Below are 21,679 nucleotides of genomic sequence, written 5' to 3'. Positions count from 1 at the left end.
GCAAACATATTGAAAGAGAACCTTACAGCTGTATGGTCAACAATTGCTCTTCTCTGTGCAGAAAAGGCTCAGGATTCTTCAATCCATGGAACAGAAATCTGAAATCATTCCCATCAGCATGTGTTAATGCTGGGCCTGCCTGGCTACTGTAGGGTAAGATCATGAGCCGGAGCACTCTTGTAATGTGGAAGCAGCTGCTGGTCTTGGGCTTCAAGGTTTAGTTCCTTTCAAATTCATACTTAAAAATACTTTCTGGTGGAGGTGGTCAGGAAACTTGAACAATGGGTGCTGCTAGGGAAGGGCTGAGATGGGAACTGTCTGTGGAAACACCTTACTGTGTCTGGAGGTGAGAAATGGTCTTTCTCTGCTGGCAGCTGTGCTGACCTCAGCTTCAAGTCTTTGTGGTCCCCTCTGAAGCATGGGGCCTGTCAGAACAGCAAGCCTTTCTGGGCTGAGGATGTTGAATGCATGCAATGGTCTTGGTCAATGCAGTTGGCTCCTCAGGAAAAACTGGTATTTTTCAGAGGCTTTCTTAGTCAACTACCAGCCTCTTCATTGCTTTCGGGCAGTTCTTGTGTATCTTGCTAAGATCTAGGAAGGGGGGGACCCCAAGCCTATCAAGATGATCTGGTCAGGGTTGTTGATGTGGGAGAAAGGAAGTGCCCCTCCCATCAGCTCATAAAATGAGATGCCATAGGCATTGACATGGGACTGGAAGCTGAGTGGGTTTTTACCCTACATTCAGATTGCCTCTGGGGCCATTGCCTGTGGGTTTCCTTAATCTGCTGAGAATCACTCCAGTGTGACTTCACTGTTGCCAAACCAAAGTGTCTCCAGTTCGCACCATTAGGCCTTCATGGAGAAATATGTTGGATTTTGTGTCTCTGTGGATGATCTTCTCTGCATGCAACTAGTCCCTTCCCTGAGCTGTCTGCCAGGCAATGTCAATTAGCTGGAATGTCTGAAACTTGGTCTCCGGACATGTAGGTAGCTGTAGAGGCTGCCTTCACACCACTAAGTCACAATGCCAGGTTGTCCTGTGTCATGAACCCCAACAAGAGCAGAGTGTCCACATGTCCTACACTGCTCAGGACAGCCACCTCATCTCTGAAGGCCTGGAACTGCTCTGGGGGGTCAGGTTGACAACCTTGGAGGATCTTGACTGCAATGCCTCTGCCACTTATCCTGAAACAGTTCTGATGGACCCTGACCTGATCTAAGCAGAGCGTGCCACTATATGGGCTTGTATTTTCCTGGAAGAGCATGGATCTGTCCATGAGGTCTAACATTTCTTTCCTCCTGGGTCCCAGATCTCAGTGACTTTCCTTGTGTGCTGGCACAGGGGTTTGGGTTGTAGACCAGCTCATTGGGCTGAGGTGGCTGGAACCACTGGGTTGGGCTGTGAAGGGAAGGCAGATTGACTGACTTGGTGTTGCATCCTCAATCATCCTCCTGTCCACAGGTGTGGTGACGCTGATCACGTGGACATGAAGCATGGATGTTGACCTCTCTCTGGGAGAGGAAACCTTCAAGAGGTGAAGGAATTGAATATGAAAGCATGAGGTATAGAATGTCTGTTGGGAACTAACAGGCATCCAGGAAAGACTGTCACATATGATACATTGTCAAAGAAGGTAGTGCTGGGACCTCACTGTAGCCAGTTTGGAAATGAGTTGTCTATTACTCCAGCCCACGTGCATAGTGGGTACTTTGGTGCTATAGTGCTCATGAAACTTGTAGCCACGAGCATAGTGCTGAAATCCACTTAGCAGGAATTTCTGATGTTACAAAAGGTAAACTTCAGGAGTGTCTTCTGAGCAAAGTTGTGTGTTGTGAGGGGAACATGACTCAGGAAATCTACCTGAAGCTCTTCCCCCATCAGGCAGCATCAGTATTCCAATATAAATGCTTTTTTACCCTCGTGTCCATTAAGTCTGTTCACAGCACTGTGGTTGCATCCTCTCACCTTGAGTGCTTTCATGAGGCAGCCACATGAGCTCCTTCCGCTTTGCACACTGACCACTGTTCTTTGCTTGTTGGCAAGAAAACAGTGCTGCCTTCCTTAGAAGAATCTGAATTTGCTGTCATCTGATGGCTGGTGCTGATAGACAAATGGCTGAACTATTGTAAGGCAGATGTAGCTAGAGACATAAAACTCCAAGGCTTAGAATACAAACCCTTGCTGCTTGTTGTTCAAGCTCCATGTGTGCTCCATTGACACTGCTGAAACCATTAAACCCGAAGGAGCCAGGCCATACCAAGTGTCCTGTTGCCTGAGGGCAGCTTTTCCTCCATTCCTTCTCTCCACCGTATGGGGGAGCAGGAGGCAGTTAGATTTGGTTCCAAGTCCAGAGGACAGGCCTCTAGGCAGCCCCAGTATCTCGGTACTGGAGCTCCCTGCCTCAGGGCGCAGGCCCTAAGGCCCAGCCAACTGACTTCCCGACCTTAAGCTTAGTGAGAAACCTTCCTCATACTTCCCTGAGGCTAGAAGCTTCTGATCTTCACTCCTGTGAGTGATACCACTGCCTCTTGCTTTTCATTGCCACGTGCCCCACTCTTCCATTACAGAGAAATGGGACTTGAAATATTTTCTTCTATAGGTAGTTGTGTAAGGGATGTTCCTTGCCATTCTCTGAGCTGGTAAGAAGGATGTGTACCGTGTCTTACTTGGAAGATTAATGTCCTGTTTATGAAAGGACTTGGTTCTCTCCAGACATCATTTTCTCATGATTTGAGGGAGCTTAGCCAATGTCACACTGCTTCCTCTAGTGGAAGCAGGTGCCAATCACACTGGCCTGGGCTTTGCCTACTTCTGCCGTTGTTTGATCACTGCCATCTGGGCCACTGATGGATACAAACTAGATCACCTTTTGACCTTTGACAGACTCCTGACTTATGGATGCATAAGGAGGTCATTTTAAATCCAGAGATGAGGATGGTTCAGTGAGATTTGTCACCACCTATGTGTTCTGGTGGAGATTTTTAACCCCAAGGGAGATTTCATAGCATGAGTAGCATTGATGGTGGACGTCGGTTACCAAGGTCTTTTCCTCTGGCTCCCACATCCATGGTTCTCAGACCTCAAGATTTCAGTCTTCTCTGTGGGGTCCCTTTTGAGTGGTGAAAACCTAAGGTCAAGGACCTGGCAACATGAATGCTGTGTATATATCTGACCCACTGGCAGTTCCGATATCTGACAAGCATTTCCCCTCTGTCCTGATCATAGGTTGAGCTTCAAACATGGTTTCTAGAAGATTGACATAAATTTATCCTCTTTAGGGAACATCCCTGCTTTTCCTTCCTGTGGTGAAATTGGTGAGTTGAGGGATTTGTCCAACTAGGAGGACTCCTTGATACTTTATTATGCTGCAGAAGGATGGCGTATAGCCTTCTGGTTTCCTGACAATCATGGGACACATGACTATGACAGATGTTGCCTGTCATTGTAACTTTCATGAGTGTGTAGTTGCCATATGTGCTGCCCTCCTTTGAAAGCCATGGGTTCCATCTGAAGTTGTTATACTGTCTTAATTCCTAAGTCCTGGTGGAGGAAAGATTTTTCTACAAATGAAAATAACATCTAACACTGCCTGTCATTGTGAGCGTCTGAAGTTGCTTCAAGATTGACTCAGGAATTCAACACTGGATATTTCTGATCTGTGTTAGTCCTTCAAAGAATTCTGGATCAACGTCTACATTCCAGTTAGTAGGGATGATGGATTATACTAATGGAAGTTATTTTAAAAATAACAGAAGAACTATTGCATTGCCTTCTGCAAGCCTTACTGACTTCTGGAGTCAGACCTACTGTGGCATCAGCAAGTCCCATTGCTTATGTTTCTCATAAGTCAGAAGAGCTGTTCTAGTGGAAGAGTCTCTGTGAACCACACGTCCATGACTGTGGGTGGTATCCTGAATCAAAATGCTTGAGCATCTTTATTTCCATAGTGCACTTGAGTGCTAAAATGAGAGGAATGAGTGACGAACACATCATCCCCTTGTTCCTCCACATGTTAGCCTCCCCTCTTCTGTGCTTTTGGGTGTAGGAACTTTCTTCCTTATCTTCAAGCTATTTTTAACCCATTTATCTCATATTTTAATGAGTACCATATCTTAAGCTGAATGCTTTCATGGATATTTTGACTTCATGTTCTGGCCACCATCTGCTGCTTTGTCTTTGAGGTTATCAACACTATCTTGAACTTAATTTCCTTCTTGCTCTATAAGTTTAGTTTTCTGAAAATGATTGTGTACTTTAGGTGACTACCTTATCCTGTGAGTTCTTGTAGTGGCTTTCTTGCCTGAACTTATAAACTGATAGAGGGGCTTTATTGAGAAACATTTGTTTTTTCTAACTGGCTGAAGTGACCTCCAACTGTGTTGAAGGTCATTATGTACTGAACCTGGATGTCCTCAGAAGCTGTGACATTTGTTATTCTTAAAATTGCCCTGAGGATGCTAAGACCTAAATGCTAGGGGATAAGAGCTGGACCCCCACTTCTTTACATCTTCATTGGATGGCTTGGGCACGACTAGAAATGAAATAGGTAGAGACAGTGCTCCATGGGCAGCAGTGCACCTTCTGTGGGCAGACAGGTGGAGGCTGGAGACATGGGGCACAATTCTGAAACCATCAGTCTGCAGTGGCACTGTCAGATGAGCTAATCTTTGGCGCAGACTTTGAGCCAGTGAAGTGTTCTAGGTGGAACACACAGCTGTTCTTTTCATCTGGTCATTAGCCTCTTTGCTTTTCTGGGAAGAAGGCTAAGAAGTCCTGGGGAATGGCTATGAGAACTAGTTTTGTGACCAACTTACTGTTGGTCAGTAGAGTTGCCAAAAGGTGCAAACCCTTCATCCTGCACTTACGAACTACATGACAATCAGACTTCACTGGCCAGCTATGAAGCCCTGAGGACTTGCATATCTGTTTCTCTTGGGAGTAAAGCTGGTGAGGATTCAATCATCAGACTTGGTGGGGCTACTTCATCCTCAGCAATGAGTCCATTGTAGTTTACAGCTTTTAGGTGACATAAAATTTCATACCACAGCAAAAACAGATTGTCTTCAGTACCTTTGTCTACCAGATGAGCCTGTCAATGTGACTAATGCTATGTGTGCCAGGGTCTACCTCCTGAGAAGTGGTTAATGCCTCTGTAGCAGCAGGCTGATTGCCCATAAACCACTCAGGTTGTTGTATTAAGGTGGCCTGTTAGATGTGTGGGGATCTGATGTGCACATTCATCAGCTCATGACTATCTCCTACCAATTCCTGGTGATGACATTCTGGGCTTTATTGACTTGCTTTCCACTTCCAAAGCATCTGACATCTCATGTTTAAAGTCCTGGTGAGTGACCTTGCTTCTCTGCTCATATCTGCACAAGTTTTTTCAGTTTCAACACCAGAAGACATTGTGTAACAAGACCATGCATCCTGGAAGAGCCACTCTCCCCATAGCTTTCAGAATGGGGCTCTTGCATGAGAATCTGGTCTTTGACAGTGAAAGGTGGGGGACGGTCACATTTTTATGCCTGGAGCCAATGGGGAGTCGATGAGGTCAGTGCAGGCATGTACCTTCTCTTCCTCCTGGTTCTACAGGTGGTTCTTCATTTCAGTGTCCTGATTGTTCTCAGGCTTACTGGCATCTCCATTTCTAATAGAAGGTTGGTTAGAAAAGGTGAATGACCTTCTGAGATTTCCTTCTGGATGAACCATCCTCTAGTAAATCTGGTGAGAAGGCAACCTGTAAACTGAGTTGGCTTAGTTCCCAGGAATGGGCCTGTGAAGACTGATGCACATGGTTTGTCCCTCCAACTCCTTAATGTCTTGTCTGCTGATGCTGGCCACTGCCTGGAATGTCTTCAGAGCCCAAAGTGAATCTCTACTGCCTGGCTGGGAATGTGGTTGTAGTGTATTAGGTCCTGTCTGTAGATGGGTTCTGGTGTGTTTAAGCATGCTTCTGGCCCTGTTGAATTGGTAAACCGCAGAGTAGGGAAATGACTTGGGCACTCTGCTAGATGCCCCAGTGAATGAATCTTTCTGTCCCTTTGGACAGTTCACAACATGGACTAAAGTCTTAGTATACCTTGTAATGTGTGGATATTTCCACATAGTGACAGATTAAATCTGAAAACTTGGACAGTGCCATGTCTTAGAAACTTCCTCTAATGATGAGAAGAATGTTTTCAGAATGAATGACTAGTAATCACCCCAGACGTCATGATAGGACATTACATTATTACCATAAGTACCCAAAAAGAAGAGATGCTTCTAGCTCCATAGTCAACAAGGCAGCTTCTCTGGGCAGAAGGTGCTCAGTCAATCTGAGGGCCATGATTCTAAACTCCTTTCCATCCCCTTGTTTGAATGTTTGGTCTGCCTGGTCCCTCCAGGGCAAAAGCCATGTGAACCAGAGCTGTGACATGGAAGCAGCTGCTGGTCTTGCTTCCCAGGTCTTAGCCTTTCAAATTTGTCCTTGCAGATGTCTTCTGGTGGAGGTGGTCAGAAAGCAGAACAATGGCTTCCACTAGGGGGAGGGTTGAGGAGGTTCAGAGCCGTCTGTGGAAAGGCTTGACTTGGGGGTATGTGCAGGTGACAAATGTCCTGCCTCTTGCATCTGTGCTGACCACAGCTCATGAGAGGCAGGGACTTCATGGTCCCATGTGAAGTGTGAAGCAGCATCACTGGTCTGGAATGAGGATGTTGCAAATGCTTCTAGTGGCCTGAGTTAGTGCAATGGGCTCTTCAGGGAAGATGAAAATTGTGAGTTTTCCCATCTTTGTTGGCTGGAATAATTTGGATGTGATTGTATTTCTACCTTTTGGTGGATAGAACCAAGTAAACAGTCTTCTGGGCCCAGAGAATACCTTGTAGATTTCAGTTGTACACTTAGTTCCTAAAGCCTTCATGTGTGTACTCGGCAGGTCTGTGGAGGTTATAGTCACAGCATTTTCTGAAATCTGAGAAGGAGCCAGACCATGTCATCTATGTGCTTCATGACAACTGACTCTTCCAGTGTTTTGCTTTGCTGTTCTATGATAGTCTTGAATATCCTGTGATTCCTTAGTCCTGACAACTTTCATAATATTGATCCTCAAATTTCTACATTTTCCTACAAAAAAAAACCTGATCTTCCTAAACGTTTTCAATCACAGCACTCTATTTGCAGAACCCATTATAGAGATTGCTAAACAGATGGTATTTTCTCCACTAAGGTTTCTTCCCCTTGTACTAAAGCCAAGATGTCCTGATCACATATACTAACTTATCCTAGAGAAGGGTTCTAGGATAAAGCATTAAGTCACTCTTCCAAAAACACCATCCATTATCCCCATCAAGGAGTTCACTGTGGGAGCAGACTGCTGCTGCCCTCAGAACGTTGCTGGTCCTCACTGTTTCCTCCACTCATGTAGCATCTGGGGACTAATGAAAGTGCTTTGTTCTGGATCATCCCACAAACCCATCATTGAGGCCTCAGGCTAAACTGTCCATTTTCTGGCTCTTACCTTTGGCTGTTGCTTAGCAACTAGGTAGGTGAGCACCCAAAGTGGTGGTGTACCAACTATACCTCTTAAAGCATGAGCTGCTCTTGAGACTTCATTTCTCACTCCCTTTTCAGATTATTCAAGGAGCCCTTTCTTGTGGCCTAAACCACTCCTACAATGACAAGTTAGCACTAGTGATTAATCATTAGCTGCTTTCTCACTTTTCCACTACTTGTTCTTACTGAAGTGCTTTGGTGATGTTACCATTGTCTTGTTGGGGTCTTCCACTAAATAGGACTTAGGGATGTATGACTTAGCTATTCTGTTTGTGGAATCTTTCTTCAGACACAGCTCATGATGAGCACTTTCCTTTTCCACGTTCTGTGAGTAAAATGAGAGGATAATTCTTTGCAGAAAAGTATTCTGAATGAGACCAGTATCTCCTTCACGTTGGCATAACAATCCCACCCTGAATCTCCAGCTGAGAACTTGATGACTGGAAAGTGCTAATAAGACAAATAGCAAACATGAGTGATAGTCAAGTTCTTGAGGCTTAAATCCTTACCTCTGCCTGTTATGGGGATTACTATGTACAATCTTTTGAGGCCACCATTAACCTCTAACAAATAAGAAACACTCTGCTCCTGAGTCTATTGGTAAATTTTTCCCGGAAAAGGGAGTGAGAAATGAGGCTCTGTCTGAGCTGGCAGTTGAGGCATGCTCAGCTTGAGACAGGAGCCCATGTATCTGCTTTGTTGCCTCCTAGGCACAAAGCAGCTGTAGCAGCAGCCCTAGGGCCTTAGCAGTTTCCCATTGTCCATTTAGTGCAGACATTGGAAGTGGCATTGTTCAAATAAAGGATTATAAGTGATAGTGACAAAAAGTTCTTGGCATATACTGTATGATGACACTAGCTGGAATCTTGTCATTTGGCCATTGAAGGGATGGGCCTGAACTGTATCTCTTTTGAAAGGTTATGTTAGAATTTGCCAGATATAGCCTGCACCACTGCTGGGTGACACCTTGCAGAACTGCTGCATAAATCATGCTCTGCTCCATTCTCCCCTCACCTGCCACCCATCAGCTGTAGGCCAATGCAGTTTTCCCTTTGCACTTCAAGTTGTATGTGAGATGTCCAAGGGCATAGCAACATAATGAGGATTGTGTGCATCCACCCAAAACATGATAGATGCGCATCTGTTTTCTACTTGGATTTGTCTGGCTGCCTTTAGTTAACCTTCCTAGTGCAGTTGGCTCCAGGAGAAGACATGACTTGTCCATGCTGAAGAGGGATGGCAGAAAGGAGCTCGAATTCCTGCAACTTGGGGACTGATGAGTCTTCATGATTCAACCTGAGAAAGCTGATTGCCTTGTGGTCAGTACACTAGGGACAGAAGTTATGCTTTGGGTTGTGAGGGTAGAGCCTTGAGTGGCATTTCATCTTCAGGATCTTGGCCTTGACTCTGCTGCTATGACTCGTCAACATATTTTGACACTCAGATTGGAAAATGAATGCTCTCTTGTGAGGGAACCCTGTACACATCATAGTTCATGTCTGTATAGATGTTATCCTCTAGTCTGAAAGACAACCATGAATTTCTACCAAAACCGTATTTTAAAGCATGATTTCCAAGTGGGACTAGTTTGTTTTCTCTCCCTCATCTTAGATTTTTGGAGGACCTCTTCTTTGACCCAAACTTGTCAGTTAGGAGTCAGCACTCAGGATGAGGCTTACATTTTCTTTCCTATTTTGATGTAGTTGCTTGCTCATGCCTCTGGTTACAGGGTCCCTGTAGTGTGCTACTGAAATGGCCTTGGCACACGACATATGTCTTACGAGAATCCTCCCCTAACTATGACATGGAGAATTTTATGCAGGTAGTCCAGGCTGCTGGCCCTAAGAGATAGACATTCTTAGAACTTTTTTATAAGAGTTGATGATAGCACCACCCACCCCAGCCTTACCCACGCCAGGGCTAGTTCTAGTGGAAGCTGCTGCCAAGTATGCTTGGCTTTGGCTTTGCCCACTTCTGTGGCTTTGATAATTCCCATGATCTGGGCCACTGCTGGATACAACCCAGGTCATTGAGTCTTGCTTGCCCAGTGTGTTTGTTGCTTGTGTGTCCATATGGAGGATCATATAAAAGCCAGAGTTTTGGATGATCCAGATGAGGTTTCTCATCACCAGATAGTTCTGGTGGACCTGTTCAATCTTACCTAGGGAAGACATATTGGATGTGGATTATATGGGCATTATTGACTGGGGCCCTGGGTCACCATCAGGGATTTGAGGGAAAGAGCATTAGGACAAATAACTAATGCATGTGGGGCCCAACACCTAGGCGATGGGGTGGATAGGTGCAGCAGACTACCATGGCACACATTCACCCATGGAACAAACCTGCACATCCTGCACATGCATCCCAGAACTGGCTGTATGGCTACTGTCTCCTCACTCTTTCATGTTCCAGGGCTCTTTCCTTTCCCTCCAAAAAAGGTCACCAGGTCCAGCTTGGAGACGGCAAGACCAAGAGACCGTGTTTTTGTAGTCCTCTATTGTTACTTGACTATGCAAAGCCTGCTGAGAAGGGTTCAGGTATTTCCACTCCTCCAGAGAATTCCATGACCCCATCCCTGAATGTCAACAGTTTCTATCAGTTTGAGCCTCTAGACCTACCTTACATGTTCTTCACTCAAGTATCAGGAAACTGGAGCAACTCCCATTTGGACATATCAGGAGATTCCTTCCCACTATGGGCCTCAGATGCATTTTGTTTTGCAGGTTCTTGCACTGCCTTACTTGGATGGGTTCTTTTCCTTTGGAAAAAATTTCTTCACAAATCTGAAAAAATCCAGAGGGTGGGAATCATTTCTGCCTTTCCTCAATATCAGCATCTGATTTGCTGATAACCAATGTGTCATTTCCCAGCTTCCAGGATGTCCTTGCAACTTAGCTATGCATCTCCCAGGAGCTGCAGATCACAGGGCAACAGAGGCTGTGATAAAATCACCGGCAGCTCCCGAGGTGGAGGACATGGAACAGTAGAAATGGATCCCAAGATCTCCTGAAATTCTTTTCCACCAACCCATTGCTTTTGTACCAGAACAAAAGTGGTTTGTCAGTTGCCATGGCAAACACCGAGGCTTAGGTGACACACAACAGATTGTATGTCTTAAAGACTAAAAATGTCAGAAGCCCGAGTTTTCCCCAAAGCACAGTCCCAATGCCATACTAGGGGGACCGTTCAGAGTGGCAGGTGCTTCCTGTCGAGCATGGAGAGGGCAGGGCTGGTCCTCACTGTTTCTGCAGATGTGGAGCACCTGGGACTCAGGAGCAGTGAGATGACCTTCCCAAGGGCAAAACACACACGACATCAGAATTTGAACATTTTAAATTTGCTGGTACATTTTCTCAGGGGTTACTTATGATTACTGTGGTTAATTTCTGCTGTAATCATTTTTGAGCATTAATCCATCCCAGGAGTAGACTTGTTTCATGTGAAAGGGGCTGCCATCTCTACCTCCACACCTCACACTGTTAAACTTGACTGTATTACATTTTAGTATAATCTTTAAATTGCCTTTAAAATGTCTGTAGAATACTCTTAATATGATATAGCGTGTTCATATTTTAACAAATACTATATCTTAAGCTGAATATTCCAAGTGTGTTATGACTTCATATTCTTGGTCTGGCCACTGTCTGCCATTTTCTTTGAGGTTATTGGTAAGGGAGGCTACACTATTATTCAGTGATGCTCATGGAAGCACAGTAAGAAACACTTCATACATGGTCATTGAGTTAGGTAAGGGACTGATGCAACCAGGTTTTGTAATAGAAGAATGGGCTCAAATCTGAACACAGTATAGACAAGTGGGAATTGATAGCCAAGTAGTATTGGGTCAGACTATGTTGAAATATCAAAAGGTATAAGAGGTTTGCAAAACAGACTTAGGATTCTTTGCTAAAACTGGATTTTACAAGGACGTACACAGATGGGCCTAAAAAGATTCAGTCTGACTCCAGGTGGCCAAGCAAAGAATCTTGATCACTCTATCTGCTGTTCAGTTTTTGAAGAATAGTTGTCTTTACCACTGTCTCTTCTGATATTTCCAATAGATGGGATACAGAAAACTTTGTCCTTAGGTTTGGGTTGATGGTCATAAGCAGCTGTACCTTTCTAGAGCTCTTCCTTAGAGACAGTTTATGTTGGTTCTACCTCTTTCACTTTGAATTAGGTGTGGAGGTTGATAAGAAAAGGTAAACAGCCTCTTTGCTGAACGCACTTTTGGGAAGTGAACACAACTGCTGCTTAAAAGCACAGAAATCCCTCAGGCTGAAATGATGGTTATGATCTTTACCCCCAAAGCACTGCAGCCTGGCTCTGAGTAATGTACTCAATATCGGGAGGTCCACAAGGAGGGAGGGCAGGTATGGGGTGTGTGTCCGTCCTTGGAGTTCTGCTCAAGCTGCCTTTTTATCAAGCTGGGGATGCCTGATCCAGACAACGTCAGTCCTGATAGCTGATCTTCAGAAGGAGTGGCAGTAGGAGACTGTTCTTGAACTTACCTTGAAGTTGGTCACGGTAGCTCTGTCTACTCAAGTGGAATCCTACAAAACATCTGTCTGGTCTTCTTCACTTAGCTGTAGTTTCCTAATTTCATTCTGTCCCACAGGTCATAGGTGAAAGCGACATGTGAACTTTGGGATCATGCCCTTAAAAAGGTGACCCTCGTCTTGTCCTCCACTGTCCTCTTTATGACTGAGTCCCTCCTCTCTGGGAATAGTAGGATGTCAGAGGAGGAATGTGATGTATGAACCTCCTTGAGGGCACCTGTGTAAGATAAAAGTACTGGCGGGATATGACATTCCAGCAAAGAGTACTCTCCCATTAAAGTAGGCCTGGGGTTTGGTAAATGGGTCTGTAGGCCTCAGATTGAGGATGATTCAGTGGGTATGCATGTTCCTACAGAACACCCATTCCCTTGTACCCTGTTGTACAGCCTTCCGACATCTTCCATGCCAAAGGAATGGAAGAAGGTGGCTCAGTTGGCTGGAAAACAACCTCACCTGGGAGAAACATATATGCCTGCCCAGACAGAAGGATTGTCATGTTTTCCTTCCTGCAATGTTGTAGCAGCTTTATTGCTGCCTTTTAAGTAAGATCTTGGCACTCTGATCAAGGTTTCCTGGCAGGCATCTTTCTTTGTTATGATGAAAACAATGGGATATGAAGCCAAAATATTATGGGTCAAATCTCGACCACATCTCTTGTATACATTGAGTGGAATATTCCAGAGGCCTTCAATTTCCTTTCCTGGATGACTGTTTAAATATTTGCCAATGACTCATTGCATTTTCCTTGGTCTTGTAGGTGTGAGTTTGTTACAAATGGGTAAGATATGGCTCCTAAAAGCATTCATGCATGTGGAACTGATGCCTATAAAACACTGGATATGTAAAAAGATGTTACAAAGGCCAGTAAAATCACCTTCTGTGATACTTAGCAATGAGTTTCTGATAACAGAAGCAGAGAGCTGAGGATAGGAAGAAGGCTGAGGTATTCCTTTGTGAGTACAAGGGTCTGAGCATACTCTCCACCTCTATAAGTCAGGTCACTGGAATTTTTCTCCTTCAGATGAGCTAATTGCCTTTTGCTGAGATGTCGCTGCCTGAAAAACAACCATGAGGGTGAAGGTGTGGCCCCGGGGAGCCCAATCATTCCAATCAAACGTCATACCACCTGGATGTCCCTTTAGGTGAAGGATGGGCTCAGTGTCTCCTGAAGCATTGAGAATAATGTATGCAATAACTGAGTAAGTCAATAGTCAACTGAGGCTAACTGAAGGTTTTGTCATTTGAAATCTTGGTTTCTCACCCCAAAACAGGTGAGATTGTGTACTCATGTTAATGGATAGTTCTAAGGTGACTATGGAAGATATTCACAACTGTCACTCTTCCTTTGAGCACCATGGAAGTTAGAAAGTTTTGGTCTCTGCACCTGGCATTCTGTCACTGCTGATATTCGGGCACCGGTCATTTATTCACGTTGCTCTTGGCCTCAGTGAACTGTTTCATCCATGCCCTTACCTATTTACCAGTGCAGGAATCCCTTGTACCTGAAAATAGCACTAAATTGCTCAGATACACATGAACGGCTCTAAGATGTTCGTGAGTATTGTAGTGTTCATCACCTATTGGTTTCATTGGCACACACCTCACTACATGTTAGGGGAGGAAATGGTATGTGAAATATTTTGTGCACATGTAGTTGAGTGAGGGATGCTTCTCTCCATCCTCTGAGCTCATAGGAAAGGTGTGCATCTCATTTTAATTGGACCATTAATGCTTCTTCTATTGAAAGGACTTCTCCCCTCTGTCACTTCCTTGAACTCCCATAATGGGAGGGAGACTTGCCAATGTCACATTGCTTTGTAGAGTGGAAGCTGCTGTGAGACATGTTTGGCTTGGCTTTGCCCACTTCATGGTATATGTTGGACCCCTATGCTGGATACAACCTATGTCATCCTCTGACCCTGGGCTGCTGAACATTGTGTGTCCATATCAGGGGCACTTCCAAGCCTGGGATTGGGATGGTCTTTTGCTTGTTCCCACACAGTATGAAAATGCTTTAATAGAGGTTATAATACATAGCAATAATAGTGAGTGTGCACGCAGACATCATAGAAACACACTGTAGGTGAATAAAGATTTGATATGCCTTTCACCCTCTCCCAATAACAGGCCCTAGGCCACGGCCACCTCTCTTTCTTCTCAAACTCTCTCCTCTTTCCTTGGCTGTGGCATTGTGGTGCTATTGGTACTCAGACACCAGGTAGTTCATTCATGTTGCTCTTGGCCTCGGTGAACTTCATTTTCATCCATGCCCTCACCTGTGTATTGGTGCAAGAAGGCTTTGTACCTGAAAATAGTGAACTGCTCTAAGGTGTACCTGAACAGCTCCAAAATGTGCCAGGTTTTTATTAATAAAGGCTGTGGACATTTTTATTTACATTATATGTGACTACTGTTTTTCCTGGCCATGGGGTAGAAGCAGGTGTCAGTGTCTGACATTCAGGAACAGGCCCCTTTGAAGGGCAGCCTCCCTTTCCGCTCCCTTTGTGGCTGTTATTCAGAGAGGCCAAGAGAGACCCTCCAGAGGAATTTGAGGAGAAGCACAGGCTCTTTGAGTGTTTTTCTTGCTGTACACTCTTAGAAGTGCCTGGTAGGCCAGGACATCCATTAATGAGCTACTCTCCCATTCACAGGCTCTGAGCTGTCCTTGAGAGACAAGGTTCAGAGTAGTCAGGAAACGGGACTGTCACCTACTGTGTTCCAAGGTCCTGTCAATAGACGAGTTCTCTGGTTGCTAAAGATTACCCATTTGCACCAGCCCCAGGTTGGGGGAGGGGTGATCATCCAGGCACCTGTCTTACAGGTGGGATAGAAAGTGGCAGAGTGAGCCAGTATAGAGCCTCATCAGTAGAGGGAGAGCACTAGGCTTTCCCCAGACATGTGCAGGGGGTGCCGCTCTGTTCTTTTGTGATCCTGAAGTGTCACAATACTGCTTTTCAGCTAAACAGTGTCTCCCCACTCTGAGGAAAGCTTCCTTTCAGGCAGGTTTGTCTGTTTCATCCCGTTATAAAAATGGTGGGAAATATAATGGAAACAGGAGGAATAAGTCTCTCCTGCCTATATTAGGGGGAAATAGAGGCTGAGGTCTTAGGTTTCTGTTCATGTGACTGTTTTAATGTCAGCTGATATTTCCAACAGTATGCTCAACCCTGCACTTTTCAGTGGGAGGATAATCTAAATGGAACAACTTCTTACCAGCTACTTTTCTCCTAAATGTCTAAAAACTGGCTTACTCTTACTCGAGTGTGAATATTGTGTAAAAATGATTAATCTGTCCTCAATAAGCCAAGTCTTCAGCCCGTGGATTGTAGTGATGCCTGACTGGCTTCCCATTGGATCTTCTATGGATGAAATTGGAAGCTTGGGATGTGTCTGAAACCATCTATCTGTGTTCCCTACAGGCTAATCGGAGGGACAGGGTTGGACTGGACGCTGCACTGTGATCCTCCAAGGGAAAGATTTCCAGGCTGTCTTTTACCCTTAGTGGTGTACGTGGGTTTTGTGGTCCTCTTCCCACCAGCCTCTAATGGCGGAGATAATAGGTTGTCTTCCATCTTGGCTCCCTGATGCTCTTACTCTTTATTCGCCAAAATGGGCTTATTTCTACTAGAAAGCATTTGGGATCATCTGTCTCCCACCATCCTGATTTTCTTGCAATTCGAGCTTGTTTATCTCTGGAAACATCTTTTGAGTGGGGACTCCATGGACAGTGTTCCTCGTAAGCCTGGATCTTCTCCCAAGGCCAGCACAACCTGGGTTCTCACACGATTTTTATCTGCAGGGGATCATCTTCCAAAACTTGTCTTCATGAGTCATGGGACCAGTATCTTTAGATAGTAGTAGCTTTAGAGACACTTGTTGTTCTGTGTGTTTTGTCTGACAGGTTTAGGGTTTGTCTGAGAATACATTTTAGGCGTATGTGCTTCACCCAGAGTGTATCAGGTACTGGTCCTGGATGAAGGGCATCACCTGGGTTGGCCATTATCTGTAGTGCCTGGCAGATGGGTGGTTTCCTACACTTGGGCATATTGCTGCTTGAATCTTCAAATAGGAAGTGCAAGGCTGAAGGCAGGTAGGTTGCAGCCAGCTGCCTCCTAAGCTTTCCTTATTGACACCTTAGGTACCTCCTAGAGATGTGACAGCTGCAGACAGGGTGAGGACAGTGCACAGCATGGCCAGCAGCAGTATGGTCTCTGGGCAGACAGGGCCCATCTGGAGACTGGAGCAGAATTTTGAATCTATTCCAGTCTCCCAGTGTCACCCTGCAGAGATTCACTGACCCTATCAGGTACGGGCAGGAGCCACAGGGGTGTTAGCATGGTGAAAACTGTTCTTCCCGCCTTCCTGGTCTTAACTCTTTCCTAGCTCCTGTTTTGTGGTGTTCTGGGGAACGTGTTTCACACGTGGCAGAGTGATGTCGGAGAAAACAAATTGTTCAAGCTCTGTATGAGACAAATTTGGTGTGTGTGGAGAGAAGGGGCCTATCTCTCAGGGCGGCTCTGCTGCCGTTCAGTCTGGTGTGAAGCAGGCGCCTCACTGGCAGCTCTGAATGTCAGAACTCCCCTCAAGCCTCACTTGTTCTGGCTGGAAAGTTGGTGAGCATGAAACTATGCTGTGGGAGTCTACCTTCCTTAGACAAATGAGCCCAGAGTGCTATGTCAACACTGGTTTGAAAAGGGAGTCTGATGTTTTCAGCTTCAAGTCTTATTCTGGGGAAGTTACAATCATTGTTAGATGCATGGAAATAGTTTTCCAGACGCAAAGGTGTTTTTCCTAAATTCATCTTCCTCTATATGCAGAGCTGCTTTAACATAGCCTGTGACCATATTTCATGTAAATACAGCTCTTAACATTGTAGTTGGCTGGGTCAACTTGACTTTAATTGCAGGCTGTTTCTTATACCAACCTTGGTTCTCAACTGATCAGACAATAATCGTGGGGATGTTCTGTTCAGCTTTGCTGCTTGTGCAACTTTCTGCTAATGACTTTGGTCTTTGATGCTGCAGAGAGCATTTCATTTTACAGCATTCTATTCATTTTTCCAGTGTGCATAAAAGATGATCATACTCCAAGAAGGGCCTGAGGTTATTGACTTTGCACAGCCTATGTCCAGGAAGCAGAGCAAATAGCCACAAAGGGATGAGATGAATTCTTGACTGGCCATCACCTCCTTTTCAGGTGGAGGCACTCACTTGGATTGCTACCTGGGCATTGTCTTGCAGTGGCTTCGGGTGTGAAATCTTCCAGTTCCCTTTAGTCCAATTTAGTCACGTGTGTCTACTCACCTGTGAAAACATGGCCTGCATGTGAAACACTCACCTCACCTCGCTGTACCTGGAGATCATCTGAGTCAAGATTGTCATGTATTTAGGGATGGCTTGAGCTGGAAGATCTAGGCAGAAGTGAGTATGGACTTCTGTGCTCCAGTTGGGAGACCGAGAGAAAAGTGACCACACAGAATATTTAAATCTCCCACAGCTATGCCCTGGAAAAGAATGGTGAGAAGTGGGGTATGGCACGTTTAGCTTGTGTTGTCCCCATTTTCTCTAGCGTGCTAATCTTCAATTCGGTGACAAGGTCAACTGAAAGGGTTACAGGGAGGTATCCAGGCCTCATATGCTGCTGTGTGGAAGCTCAAGTCTCTGGACCACAGAGGGTTTCCAGGGCTCTCATCCTTTTGTGTGTCCCACCCCCATCCAAGAGACAGAGCTTGGGCCCATCCTCGGCTGATCACATTCATTAAACCTGCTCTAGACCTTGTCTCTGTCTCATAAAACCTACGAACCCAACGTCATTTTTTTTCTACTCTTGTGTGTGTGTGCTGCTCTCTAGGGGCCTCCTTGGATGAAGGAGTTGTGTATATAGACTTGTCTCAGGTTCCTACCTCTCCTGTGGTCAATATACTCCAGAACCTTTGTGTCCCCAGTCCCACTCTGGCACAGTCCATGAGGGACGAGTTACTGTAGGAGAGGCTCTGCACTAGACGTGTTTGAAGAGATACACATGGTTTGGTATGTCTGTCTGGAATGTCTGTGGATCCCACTGTGAAGTTCCCCAACTTGACTCTGATGTGCTGTATTGGTTGTGTTCTTCCTGGAGAGTGGGTTCTGGTAAAATGGACAAGTCTATGGGCTTTGTTTATCTCGTAAGTCTTAGTGGGAAAAGGACAAGGGCAATGTCCTTTAGAACATCTGTGAAAGGCTCTATCTCTGTTCTTTTTCCCTCTGGACTGTTGGGGAGAGCATGATCTCTGCTGAGTCACAGGATACCTTATAAGAAGCAGGCATCTCTTCTGGGTCACAGTTTGCTATGGAAACTTTTCTGCAAATGTTATGTTCGGGGCAGTGCTTTGGAATTCACCATGAGAGAATAGAGGACTGAATGTAGAATATGTGGTGAATATTCCCTAGGCTTCTGAGATGTTTCATTTGTTCCAAAGGTAAGAGAGCAGGAAGCTTCCAGCTCCACGGTCACTAATGGCACCTTCTCTAGGCAGGAAGGACTCAGGATTTAAAGGGCTCAATTCTGAAAGCATTCCTGTCCCCATGTTGTCTGAGTTCTGGGCCTGCCTTGCTCCTCTGGGACAAAAGCATGAGCCAGAGCTCACTCCTGTGATGTGGAAGCAGCTGCTGGGTCTGACTTTTCAGGTCTCATCCCACTTCAGAATGCTACATGCAGATGTCTTGTCTTGGCTCAGACCATTTCCAGAACAGTGGCAGCCCCTGGAGGAGGGTGGAGGTTCACAGCTGCTTGTGAAAAGACTTACCTGTGTTGTGTGTGTGCACACGTGCAGGTGGTTAGTGTGCTGCCTCTGCCGGTGGCTGTGCTGACTACTACAACTGATGAGGAACCTCCTGGTCCCGTCTGAAATGGGAGTCCTGTTGGAGCAGTGTAGCCTCTGGGTGGAGGATGTTGAGAATGTGTCCGGGGTCTTGATCAGTTTAGTTAGTTGTTCAGGGAAGGGGCAGTCTGCGAATATTTCTACTTATATTGGCAGGAATAATTGGGATGATTGTTTCTACATTTACTGGTGGGTAGCATTCAGTAAAGATATCTAAATCCTGAAATACTTTGTGGTGAGGTTTTCACTGTAGACTTAGTCTCTAATGTCTTCATGTTTGGACTTGACGGTTCTGTGGAAGCTAAGAAATTATTTTCTGAAACATCTTTGAAAATGAACTGGGCCATATCCTTCTGTGTGTGCTACACATCAGCAGTTCTTCCAGTGCTTTTACTGTTTTATGATGGTCTCAAATTGCCTGTGATTTATAAATCTTGGCAGCTCTCTGCCAAAATACTGATTGCCAAATTTCTACAGTTTTTGATATAAAACTTCATAATCTTCTCAATGCAGAACCCATTATGCAAAACAGACAAGTGATTTTTCCCCCCTATGGTTTCTTCACCATGTATCAAAGCAATGATGTCCTGACTAAATACATGAAAGAACAAGCATTGAGTCACTCTTGCCAATAGACAGTCCAGATCACCCTAATCAGTGGGGTTCATTGTTAATCCAGCTGCTCTTCAGTTTCCTCCACTCAAAGCACCTGAGCATTCATGGGATCAGGACACGTATTTTCATTGGGAGCAGCAAGGAACTGTCATCTTTTAGATCATCCCATACACACATGGGTGGGGCCTGAGGGGTTTAAGTCCTGTCCATTTCTTGGCTCTTGGCATTGGCTGTTACTTGGTACTTAGGGAGGTGAGCACCCTGGGTCAGTGTCTATCAGTTACAAGCTGTTTTCAAAGTATGAACCTCTCATGAGACTTAGGAATTCTCTCATTGCCATTCGATTTTTTTTTTTTTTTCAAGGAACCCTTCACTGAGGCTTAGACCACTCCACAGTGACAAGTAAGCAATAGTGACAAGTCATATTTCACCTTGTGTTGGTGTAGCTGCTCTCACCCACTTTCATCCTAGCTCTTGGTAGTTGAAGGTATTTTGGTGACATTACCGCTCTCCCATTGTAACCAAACACAGATCAGCCACTCACTATTTGCAGACTCAAGTGGCAAGAGTGAGGTATGGTAGAGTGGTTTTTTACTAACCAAAAGTAGTAATGGAGAAGTGGCCACACTCCAATCCAAAGTAGCCACTTCTCCTTTCTGGGGAGAAGGCGGCAAGGGTTTATGAAGGGAAAACTTGATAGGGAAGGCATGCAGGATTTGTGCTGGGTACAAACTCTGTGTCTCATTCCAGTGGCTATCTCAGGTCTCAGTCCACCTGGAGCATGGGCTGGCATCATTTCAATGGTGGGATTGCTGAGTAGCTGCCTTGAGGTAATCACAAATTTTAAAGTTGGGCCTCCATGCTTGGCCTGTCTGTCCAAAGATGAGCTCCTGGAACTAAGCACATAATTAGATACTAGCATACAGTAAAATGCAAAAGAAGTATGTGGTGGGGAAGGGAGAGACATGGAGTCTATTTTAAGATTGAAGGAAAAGGCTTCTGTAGTTTGCTCACAGGTAACATCTTGAGACTAGGGGGAGGAGGCAAAAAGCTTGTGTTTGGAAGTCAACCTGTTTGGTTACATTGTCTTTCTCCAAAGGAGTATCAAAGATTAGTATGCTTTCCCTTCCTTCTTGGTGCTCTGTTTGTGGAATCTTCCTTGGTAGACACAGCTCATGACCCCTTCCCTTCCTCCACTTTGCATGAATATGAGAATAACTGTCTTTGCAGAAACTATCTGGGAAGAGACCAATGGCTTCTTTACATGAGCACAACAATCCCACCCTAATTCCCACAATGGGCAACTTTACCGCCAACTAGAAATTGTTGATGAGGTGCTCAAATGGGAAAGTTACAGAACTGTGATGATCTGATCAAAACTCGCAAGGCTGAAACAGTCACCTTTGCCTGTTCTGGGGGTTACTGTGTGGAAATCTGGGGCCATGCTAGACCTACAGCCGTTGAATGAGAAAGCTCAACTTTTGGGTACAGTTGCAAGTTTTCCAACAATGGGCCTCTGCAGCTTCTCCTTGTCCACATCATGTAGAAGTGAAATGGGGGCTTTGCTCCAATGGAGGGCTGCAAATGATGCTCATTAAATGCTCTTGGCATACACTGCAGGGAAACATGGCTTTTGAATCTCTTCATTTGTTTTAATTAAGGCAATGGGCCTTGCCTGTATCTCTTTGGGAAAGTGTTTTGAAATTTGGCCACATGGCCTGTGCTACTGCTGAGTGACACCCTGGAAACATGCCACATCAGGCATCTTTGCACCATTCCACTCTCCACTTTCCTACCACCAAGTGTCTATAGACTAGCACAGTTGGATTCCTTTGGTAGGCCCTTGTGGAAGATTTCACATACAATGTGGGGTCCAAAGCAATGATGTCTTGGGCCTCGCCCAAAATCAGATGTCAAGTGGGTATTTTGTTCTGCATTTGGGTTTGTTTGGCTACCTTTAGTTAACCTCCTCTGTGCAGCTTGATCTAGGAGGTACAGGGGTTGTGATCCCAGAGGGAAGAGGGTCAGGGAGGAGCCTGCCTTCTTGTATCGAAAGGCAGAGTGAGTCCTCATGATTCAACCTGGGGAAGCTGACTGCCCTGCAG

The 21,679-nt window shown here is 45.2% G+C and overlaps 1 pseudogene; it reads right to left on the bottom strand.

Moving 5' to 3' along the window:
- Positions 1–272: 272 nt before the first annotated feature.
- On the bottom strand, positions 273–1,277 carry LOC116456772 (RAF proto-oncogene serine/threonine-protein kinase-like; annotated as a pseudogene).
- Positions 1,278–21,679: the final 20,402 nt, after the last annotated feature.

Source organism: Hylobates moloch, unplaced genomic scaffold, assembly GCF_009828535.3.
Source record: "Hylobates moloch isolate HMO894 unplaced genomic scaffold, HMol_V3 SCAFFOLD_17, whole genome shotgun sequence".
Taxonomy (NCBI): Eukaryota; Metazoa; Chordata; class Mammalia; order Primates; family Hylobatidae; genus Hylobates; species Hylobates moloch.
Note: the sequence above shows the minus strand (reverse complement) of the source record. Positions and strands in the feature narration are given on the sequence as shown.